This window comes from Haliotis asinina, chromosome 14, assembly GCF_037392515.1.
Source record: "Haliotis asinina isolate JCU_RB_2024 chromosome 14, JCU_Hal_asi_v2, whole genome shotgun sequence".
NCBI lineage: Eukaryota > Metazoa > Mollusca > Gastropoda > Lepetellida > Haliotidae > Haliotis > Haliotis asinina.
In genome coordinates, this window is record NC_090293.1 from 5,077,918 (window position 1) to 5,089,079 (window position 11,162).

The 11,162-nt window shown below is 40.8% G+C and overlaps 1 pseudogene; it reads right to left on the reverse strand.

Annotated features, from left to right (window-relative positions):
- LOC137262025 (inactive cell surface hyaluronidase CEMIP2-like) overlaps positions 1-6,961 on the reverse strand; it is a 42,769-nt pseudogene extending 35,808 nt beyond the window's left edge.
- Positions 6,962-11,162: the final 4,201 nt, after the last annotated feature.

Sequence of the window (11,162 nt, forward strand, 5' to 3'; positions counted from 1 at the left end):
ATCTTCAAGTGAATGAGTGAGTTTAATTTTACGCCGTACCCAGCAATATTCCAGCTGTGTGACGGTGGTCTGTAAATAATCGAGTCTTGACCAGACACTCAACAGGGCAACATCCCACACATTAATCAGCGGACCTGACCATCCGATTCTTGTAGTCGCCTTTTACGACAAGAATGGTTTTCTGAAGTTAAGTTCTAACCCGGATAGACATCTTCCAGAAGACATTCCATGTACCACTCTGCCAAATTTGTATTGATTGTACCTTTTACCACAAGCATGTTAAACCACAAGGGAAACAAATTGTCAGTTTCTGTGTTGTGAAACTGAAACTACAAAACATAAAAAAAAACATAAACTTAAAACGGACAACAGAATTTATGGCCTTATACCTCTTTCTGTGAGTAAATGGTGCACAAGGAAGAATGATGATTTTGATCTGTTAAAAAATGTGCGCTTAAAATTTGGATTTGAAAAAAACATTACATATGCTGCTTTGCATACAACGTGCCAAAGGGTCACTGAACACAGTCATGATGTACACGACAAAACAACACTATTGCATTGTTGCTATTTGCGTGGTTTGTGTTTACCTGTCTAACGTGGGTGTTTAGTATATTTACCCTGGCATTTTATTATACTAGGCGTTGTTAATATAGGGTCAAATGATGTACCGTGCATGTAAACAAACGTTTCTCAGAAATAATAGAACTAACAGTACCATGATGATGTTAAATGTGTTGACAAACGTGAAGTTTGTAAAACATTCAATTTTATCGACAAAGAATTTACAACTTTTAAGAAATAGATTAATTTTACCTGTACCTTGACCTTCATTAATGACGCCGTGAATAGTTCCGTTTTAATGAACCATTTGGACTGACCAATGTTTAAGGCCATGTGGAAATGTGAAAGACGCGGTCCGATCGATCACATGAAACCATAACATGAAGTCACATCTTGATGTTGCCTTTCAGAATGTAATTTGTGTATTGCTTAAGCAGGTTAAATTTCAGTAAGACATTTGCGTATTACCGAATGTTTCTTACCGGGTTTCCAGGACGTGACGTCAGCGTTCAGCTTAATCCTAGGCCTTACGACGTCATCCGATAGAACACGAACCTCAAGATCTTTTTTCTTCTTAACATCGGCTGACACTTTGCCTACCACGCTGAATTTCAGGCTGTGGGTATTGTCCAATATGGACAGCTCGCTCGTGGACACAAACTCTTCTTTCTTCTGGAAGCGAACGTGCTCCTCCTGTGTGGACGACGCATCCCCTACAACACAAAGTGAAAACGTATGTACTATGATACACAACACGTGTTCGGATATGTACCCAACTGTATTCTTTCCTTGCTCAAAATTTACTTCCAAAGCACATCCCGTTTCTTTCAACACATCAGGTGTAATAATACATATATACTGAATTACTCTTACACTTCAGATCATGACAGATGAATTCAATAAGGGTTTTCCAATGACGTCACTTTGATGACGTCAGTTCTGAATTACACACCTGTCCTTGTGATGAAGGCATACGCTTCTCGTCCTCTGACTTGCCTCAGGAGTGATGACGTCAGACCCCACACACTTTCCACGGCTTCGTAGATCGTGTCCCAGTCACGTGACACTGACCCCCTGCCAAAGTCTCCGTTTACAGCGACTACCAGTATCTTACCATCGGGTATGCCTGTCAAAAGCAGTCATACTATGTGAGACATTCTACATTATATTTCAACAATTTTTCTTTTCAGTTTACCAAAATGTTGTGTTCTCTTCATAAAACATCAAAGATATAATTTCACGCACATTTGTAAAAGAACCATTAGCATCTGTAACCAAAGCTAGGTCAGCTCGTCACAGGCCATCGTGACGTCCTGTACGACGCCACATCGGGATCGACGTCATACCATATATCACATCATTTGATCAGGTCCAGGTTACAATAGTGGCAGTCAGTATCCCATAGGTGTCTTAAGAGGCGACTAACGGGTGGTTATTTTCGCTCATTTGTCTGACACATGTCATCGGTTCCCAGTTGCGTAGATCGATGCTTATGCTACCCATCACTGGATTGTCTGGTCCAGACTCGATTTTTTACAGCCCGCCACCATAGCTGGAATATTGCTGAGTGCGGCGTAAAACTAAACTCACTCACTCACTTGTTGAAACCTCACTCACTCACTTGTTGAAACAGCACGTTTCCATGTAAATCGTATATATTCGATTATACCGGGAGAAAAAAATAAGGGATCACATGCAATTTCAGATTTTAATCACTTCAAACATAAAAAGGTATGTTAAATGGTTTTAGTATAAATATAGGAAGTATAGAATATCCCCCACGTGCTCTCGCAACTGTCTGGCAACGTCCGGACATATTTCTAATCAAGTTAGGTCATTTAGATGTCGTCTCCTTATAGACAGATGCGATCATTTATCAGTATACCAGCAGTATATTTTATAAATGAACGAGAAGGTGAAACAACACAACTACACCTACCGTTGATGAAGTCATGGAACATGTCTCCAGCTGTCTGGATATTCTTTTCGTCTGTCTTAAAGACTCCAAAGTCGTAAATGTTGCCGTCCAGGTTAAAGACGATGCCAAACAATCCCTTTCCGCTCTCCCACTGGAACTTACTCTCCTGCAACAGGCACAAATCTCGTTGCATACACGTCGATACGTGGAGATATCTACAGTGGTGACGTAACTCAGCTCAACTATCTGACTGACTTTTAAGAAGCTGGTCAGTGAAAGTGAAGTGACAAGATCTTTTGTGGATAATAACACGTTTTGACAACAGCATAATATACTGAGTCAAAAAAGAAACTTCACAAAATGTAAGTTTTAAAAATAATGAATAATGTTTCTCTGATGTATTCTATGTATGTATCCGAAATGGGATCCCTATCTTCCGACTCTAGACAAACGTCAGCAAAACCCACTCAAACCCATCCATTCGTCGTGCAAATGACGTTAGTCCAAATCAGGTTTTGCACGTGCAGTCGATAACGTAATCTTCGCATCAAGGTTTCTTCATTTGCACGTGTTTGCATTGGCCTCAAAAGTTGAAAAACACCCTTAAACCACAGTTCTAACGGTACTTTACATGCCACGATTGTCAAATATGCAAGGTGAACGTGGCATGTTGCAGGTGGGAAGATCAGTTATTGACGTCGCATGAGCAATGGGATGCAACCGTCGTACTGCATATGACGAGGTCGTCTACAACAAACTAGTATCACTTCTGATCACCCAAGGTCGGGTCGTCCACGTGTGACGTTACGAGCCGAAGACCGTCAAATCGTCATACGTCACCTACGTGACAGATTTCTGCCGGCTACACGAACCAGGGTTGAGATGCTTAGTGGTCGACTGTCCTCACAGACCATTCGAAATCGTTTGCGGGCTGCCAATCTCCGTTCTCAACGTCCATATCTTGTTCCAATATTGACGCCGTTTCATCAACGTCAACGTCTGCTGTGGGCCCAACAACACCTCCGATGGACCTAGAGAGAATGGAATCGGGTTGTCTTTAACGATGAATATCCAGGTTTACCCTCAGATTCGTGGACGGCAGGCATAGAGTCTGTAGACGACTTCGTGAATGCGGTATGCCCAATGTTGTGTTCAGGAAGTCGACAGATTCGGGGGCGGAAGTTGCATGGTGCAGGGTGCTTTCTGTGGAAACAACCGTTCCCGACTTCTGGTCATCCGTGGAAACCTCCCAGTTGCTGCTTACCGCGACCAGGTGCTCACCCCTGAACTCGTTCCTTTCATGGCGACTCATGGCTCAGGTCTACAGTTCCAGGATGATAATGCTCGGCCGCACACCGCGATGTTGACACGAAATTTCCTTCAAAATGCTGGAATCAACGTCATCGAGGTCCCCTGAGCTTAATCCAATAGAGCACCCGTGGGATGCACTTGGGAGAAGGCTTCGTGATCTTAGGAACCAACCTCAGAATTTGCAGGAACTTGGCGCTGCCTTGCGAGAACAATGGCGTAGAATCCTCAACCACGTAATCACAAGCATCAGGCAGTCAATGAGGAGACAGTGTTTGGCACTGGTGAATGAACAGGGCGGCCATACACAATTTGAACTGAGAAACTTCTCAGCATTGAAATAAAAGCAATTTAACCATCTCTTGTTCTTTTATAGTGTCCCGAGGAAAGAATGTGGAGGTTTTTTTTTGACTCAGTATAGTTTGGCTTTATTCTGCAGAATTAGACTGATTAGCATTACGACTCAGTTTAAACTAAAATATATGGCAAACTGATATTTAATCCCAGCATTCTGCAACCCTAATGGCAAAATGAGCTTTAAGTATTTTTAAATTAAAATAAATACATTGTTCACAAATCCACTTTAAATGAGTACAATTTGTACTCAAAAGAGCCTATATATTCAGTTTCGGGTTTACATTAGTGTCTGATGATGCTCTAAAGAAATAATTTGTAAGAAAACAGATTGATGCTAAATACATTTCCAAACCATCATCTATACACTTAACGTCCAAGGAAACGTTATGTTCCTACCTTTATTAATTACTGAAAAAATATCGAAGATTTGTTAGAAGACATTGGTTTGCAAGGAAGCTAACAACACAGCTTTATGCAAATCACGAAAACCATTTCTAAAATATGTCATATTTAGTTCTGATTTTGCATCTTTTCATAAGACTTACATTGTCCAATTTTCAACCATTGCTAAATATACCAATAACTGTGATTCAGATATCCAAAAGAAAGGTGCAGAGAAAGAACCATTGGTATGTTGCAGATGGGTAGACATACAATGTTATTTCCAGCGCCCTTGGACGCGACTGGGGTCACAATAGACAGACCAAGAAGTGGACGTTCACGCATCACAGCGAGATCTACGACCGATATCTCCGTCGTAAAGTGATTAAGGAACCCATGAAGGTCCCGGGGTAGAATAGGTCTTCAGCAACCCATGCTTGCCATAAAAGGCGACTGTGCTTGTGGTAAGAGACGACTAACGGGATCGAGTGGTCAGGCTCATGCACTGGATTGTCGGGTCCAGACTCGATTATTTCCAGACCGCCGCCATATAGCTAGAATATTGCTGAGTGCAGCGTAAAACTAAAATCACTCACTTACTCACTCAGTAAGGGATTAATATAAATGTAACGTTTGTTTTGGCGTTTAGTATACATACAGTGAAAACTCTATAATAGATGATCTGTAGTAAGAGCATTAAAACATCCAAAAATTAGTATTTAATCAAAATGGTCAAATTCCTTTCTGGCGTTTTCCTTTCCTGTCTCGCTTACTGTCATCTTATATCACTAGTTATGTGTTAATTCACTGGCAAAATATACACTGATGCCAGTGTTTTGCTATACTCCATTTACAAGTGGAAAACACAGTGACAAATGACAACTATTGCAGTATTTTGCTTAGTGCATTATATACTCTTCTTTAAAATGTAATGAATAGTAACTAAGGAACAGTATTTCACTTTTAACAGATTTTCACTTTTAACAGTATTTCAGGTATAAATTCTATCTAGGAGACATGGTTCAGCTAATGCGGCCATATACCTATATATGCTCTGGTGAAATCTGGTTCTAGAACCCTCAGTCATGAGATTCTTTCACGACACTGCTTAACTCTCATTACGCTACATTTGTATCAAAATGTTGCTACCCGTATCTCATTTACTCATGAACCTTTCAAACAATTACATTTGAATATGAAATGAACTTACCCGTAAATCAAAAATGGCGCCGCAGGTTTCCGAGGGCGGCTTTGCTGTCTGTATGAGGTAGGACCATGATGTCTTCACGGCGCCGTGGAATTCTATAGTGCCACCAGCGTCCACACCTATGACCTTCTTACCTATACCCGGCAATTCTTTGCCAGTATTGGATTTACCTGAAAGGATGAAGCAGACATGACCATTTCTGGATGCCAGGAGTTATTCCCCCTTTAGGCAGGGTTTGCTCACCGTTTCGCAAACACTCGCATCATCAGTATTGAAAGTGAATCTTTACCACATTCTCATAATATAACATGGGTGAGAGGGATCGTGGAAGGACATGTCCATATTGGTTATTGTAAATCTCAGAACCATCACCCCATGTAGTTGTATAAGGCGGGGGTCTGTACACTTCCTAGTCTTGACCAGAACATACAGTGACTGACATCTGGGACACGATAACAAGCATCAACCAAGTTAGCTGGCCTTACATTCCGACAGTCGCCTTGCACAAACAAGCAAGGCACGGATCTTCATGTTCAAATATTTCACATTTAGACCCAGCATTTGCATACTGTTATTATTGAGTGAGTAAGCTGGGATTTTACAGAAAGAGAAGCATTGTTTTGAATTTCAAATGAACGACTGATAATTGTGAAAAAAATATAATTCAACTATTAAAAATGATCACATTCATGCACGTCGCGTATTATCGTTCGAACCACTTCAAGAAAATACATTAGATATATACTAACCTGCCAGGGACTAAAACAAATTACCGATGAGTAATATGATTGTAACTAGAAATGTCATCACAAATGATATTGCTCGGCAGCAACAACTCCTGAGTAGTAAAGTAATACAGTATAATAATTACCAGTCAACCTAATATGAGCTTTCTGGATGAAAGGACATTTTTTATCGCCGATGATAAACGAGCCCTTGACATGAATGTAGTCTGTGGTGACAGTAAGACCGCTGAAGTTGCCCCAAACAAGGCTAGCCCCAGACTCGATGACTATCCCTTTCAGATCTGGCGGAGAAACGTTGAGTCGGACGTGCTTTCCATTAGGGATCGTCGCTGTCCCCTTAGCCTTTGGTATATTCTCTTTCCCACCCCAAGTCGCGGGAGAGGACCAGTCAACGAGGCTTGGATTGTCGAATGAACAATCTGTAGCGGCAGCACACAGAGGTGCCACAGCGCACAGTGCCACAACCACGTGAAGCAGCATCTTTGTCTGCACACATCTCTCACCTGGTATTTATAGAGGGTTGTTGTATTGACCGGCACTTATAACTGTTTTCATTGGCGTGAAACTTTGTTTCTAATGACACTCCTAACAGTTCCGTTGGTAATGATGAAAAACGGAAATATGTTTCAGAAAACAATATTATCACGGAAGCATAATTCTGTCACCTGTTGACCGAATATCCGATAGGTTATTTTATATTTACAAATGTTTTCAAAGAGGAAGGCTTTCAGCAGGGAGATACGAATCAGCGAAATTTTGTACTCGAGGTAAATGTTCCGGCAAAAATTACATCAAGTCTTAAAGCCCTTAAGTGCCATTTAGAGGCGAAATGTACAGTGACAAGGGGCAACTATTTTGGCACTTTAGTATCTTAAAGTGTACATTTAAGAACTCGACCTCTGGAAATCAGTACTATCAGTACTGATGGACTTTTAATCTGGCAATATCCTTTCAATATTAGAATGTCTATGTATGTTGTGCTGAATATACAAGCACGTGTACATGTGTTAAACAAACCAAGGTGAAGACACCTTTTCACGAACACCTGGTACCGTCTCATAAACGCATGTTCGTGATACAGTCGGAATCGAACGATAGATTCTGTTTTCAACAAAATTGTCTTATTATTTTGGAAAGCGTATTGTCATTTATATTTGAATTACGGCTGATGCGTCCAGGTGTCAGGCCCTTAAGACACATGTCTTACTCTCCCAGTACTTACTGTGCACACAAGACACATGTCTTACTCTCCCAGTACTTACTGTGCACACAAACACACATGGAGAATCTCACTCGAGTGCCTACTGACAGCAATTATATCAGCCTGGCTTGATAAAGTTACTCATATCCGAGGTTTCAGAAGATGTTTTTGGCCTTTTTTCAACGTGTGTTTATATAATAATATTTCAAATCAGTAGACACAAGGGTGAGATTCTATTTATCACAAAAGGATCAATCTTCCTTATTCTTCAATGTACATCTCCGAACTCGATACTTAGACTAGCACTGGAGTGATGTCATGGGATTGTGATGTCATCAGGCTTGTCCCGTCGTAGCATTGTGAGTCATGTAATTGATGATGTCAAAGTATTGTGATCTGATGTAATTGATGATGTCAAAGTATTGTGATGTGATGTAATTGATGATGTCAAAGTATTGTGATCTGATGTGATTGATGATATCAAAGTATTGTGATCTGATGTAATTGTTGATGTCTGGGCATAGTATAAAATATACTGTCAAAAATATATCTTCTAACAGACATCGTTTGATATCACACAAGCAATATCTCCAGTTTTGGATGATTTAGCAATGTATACATACGTCATATGTGTCATTAAAAATGTTCTCATGGTAAATGGATTTTCTCGCACTTTTATAACAAATCCCTTTTAGTGGGCTCAGTCCCTCTATGTCGTGTCATTGAGCAATGAGCAAATTGCAGCCAAACTGAAACGCTTTATATCAAGTACTAATATGGACAAATTATATAAGAAATGTAGTTTTGCTGCAAAGAACCTATCTGTATGTGTCTGCTTGTGCTTTGCGGTGCCTTGCGGTGCGTGCGTGCCTGCGTGCGCGCCGGTTTTGAGCCTTTGGTTTTAATGTAGGTGTCACCTAGAAGTTCAAATTTGTGGCTGTATCCTCTCAAGCTCTAGAAGCAGCGTCAGAATCGAGCAAGCTGGTATTTTTGTCCAGTTTAATAACATTTCGTAATGTCTACATTGTACGTTCTTACATGCTGACGACAGACAGTCGCTAAGGTAGGTGATGCAGGTCCTACTGTGGGCCATACAGGCTGCAGAGATGCACTCCATGGAACTTAGCCACGTGGACTTGGATCCTTATTTCTCACTCCCCATTAGTCTGATTTTATTATTGTCTTCACACCAGCTATTAGTAAATATCTGATGTGTTACTGTGATTGTATTGACAGTTGACTACATGGCGTGTACTGTGTAAATGTTTCACTTAATCAGATAACAATATTTCAAGCGTGACCCAAAATTTTATGTCTCACAATGGAAGCGGAGCTAATCAAAACAAAACACGTTTCATTATAAACCGAACATTGACGTGGCATAGTGATAGTTATCTACATTGTAGCGACATGTTTGTCAGCCGGACCCGATACGACCTGGTGCCGATGCCGGAAACAATGTCAGGCGGTCCTGGGACTGATCAGCGATAAGAGAGTCAAGCATGACATTTGTACCATACCCTGGAAAATTAAATGTTGACTTTGAAGATGGAAACTGGTTCATTTGTTGTTAAACGCAACGCCGCACTCAGTAATGCACCAACTCTTGCTCGGCCACGTGAAGATATGTCAATCTGAACGAGACAGCGCGTGATACGACGTGGTTATCCTTCATGTACTGGGCAATAGACTCATCAAATGCTCAGGCTCCCGACTTCTTTGACTTTTGTCATCCACTGCTGTCGATTGTAACCATGGTATCAATCACCACTTTATCTGGTTATTTGTAAATAAAAAAAAACTAAAGGTGAGCTCCTTAATGGCCGTAGTGATACCCTAGTAAAGAGGTTGTTGCCCCTTGTGACATTCAATACGTTAACGTTCCAGATACTCTGGCAAGAATTAGAAACACTTCTGAAGAGATCTCCCCGTACACTGAAACTACAGATAACATATTATTTTCCTGTTCTCAGGGCAAAATGTATAGGACGTACAATAACTACATCTGGAGGCGTGGAAATAAGACAACGGGAAACAGTCAAGATGAATAATCTGATAAATTCTGGAAAGTATTAACAGAATATGACAGAAACTCAAGGCGATTTAAAAAACCATGATACACAGAGCGTTCTCGGTGTTACAATATTCACAAGACTACATTATACTTATATGTTATATACTTCTGGTTGCTCTTTTGTGGGTCGAGGCCCAGGTCAGCCACAGCTAACGTGATGCATCAGTGGTATACCAACGTCCACCGATGCTGAATACAAAAGGCAAACTGTGTAAAACATGGTAGATTAACTGTTATTGAAGGAAGCTGACCTGTATCATGTGTTGCAACTATGTAATGTGAATAACGAATTACCTGCTTTTTAGCGCTGTGGCATTTTCGGTTTATGAATAATAATGCAACGAATATGTGACCAGCATCTACCTTATTTGAAATGTTTATGTATGCAGTCTGGATCTCGTCAGTACGTGGCTGGAATAGAGCCGATGTGACGTAAAGCTCAACTCAACTCAACGTTATTGACTAAGCTGAAATTCATTATACGATTGAAACAGTTGAGTTAATTGCCCTGTCCACTGCCAAAGATACTATCTAGCTACAACCACGAGGCAGGATATGCTCGAGACATCGGAGAAATGTATATATCTGTCTATTGCTGCATTTATATGATTCATACATCCGTGATCCGTGAAGATCCGGGTTAGAATATTGGCCTTCAGTTACTCATGCTTGTTTATCCCTACCAGATGACCCATGACGTTGAAGCATATCTCTGTTAATGTAAAAATACTGTAGTCACGCCTGGCCAAACCTTCACTTACAACCAGTTCACAGAGGTGGGTGCGTTGAATAATGATTCTGCGAATGTATAACAAATGAAGCAACAAAGTATCCCATTACATATTTCAACATTAATGGTCATCTGTCTTCACTGATGGGTTCGATTTCCGGCATGTTTCCAGTGTGTAAAGCGTATTTCTGACATCCCTCAGCGAGTGCCGGAATGTTTTCAAGTGGGATGTCAAATGAAATCACTCACTCATGCAGTCGATACTCAGTAGAAGAAAGGATTTGCGCCCCATGAACGTCCCAGATGTCCGGGAGATATTGCTCGTGTGTACAACGTTGTCTGTTAGAAGATATATGTTTGACAGTATGTTTTAAACAATGCCCTGACATCATCAGTTGCATCAGATCACAATACTTTGACATCATCAATTACATCAGATCACAATACTTTGACATCATCAATTACATGACTCACAAAGACACGACTTCACAAACCTGATGACATCACATTCCCATGACATCACTCCACTGCTAGTCTAAGTGCAGTGTCGTGTTCGGTCATGTGCATATTTCAGTGAAAGTTAGGACGAATACCTGTCAAATACTTCATCAGTTTGCTGCGTGATATTTGCACAAAGTCATGCTTTTCCGCAAATTTGATGCATGTTCCCCTTGCA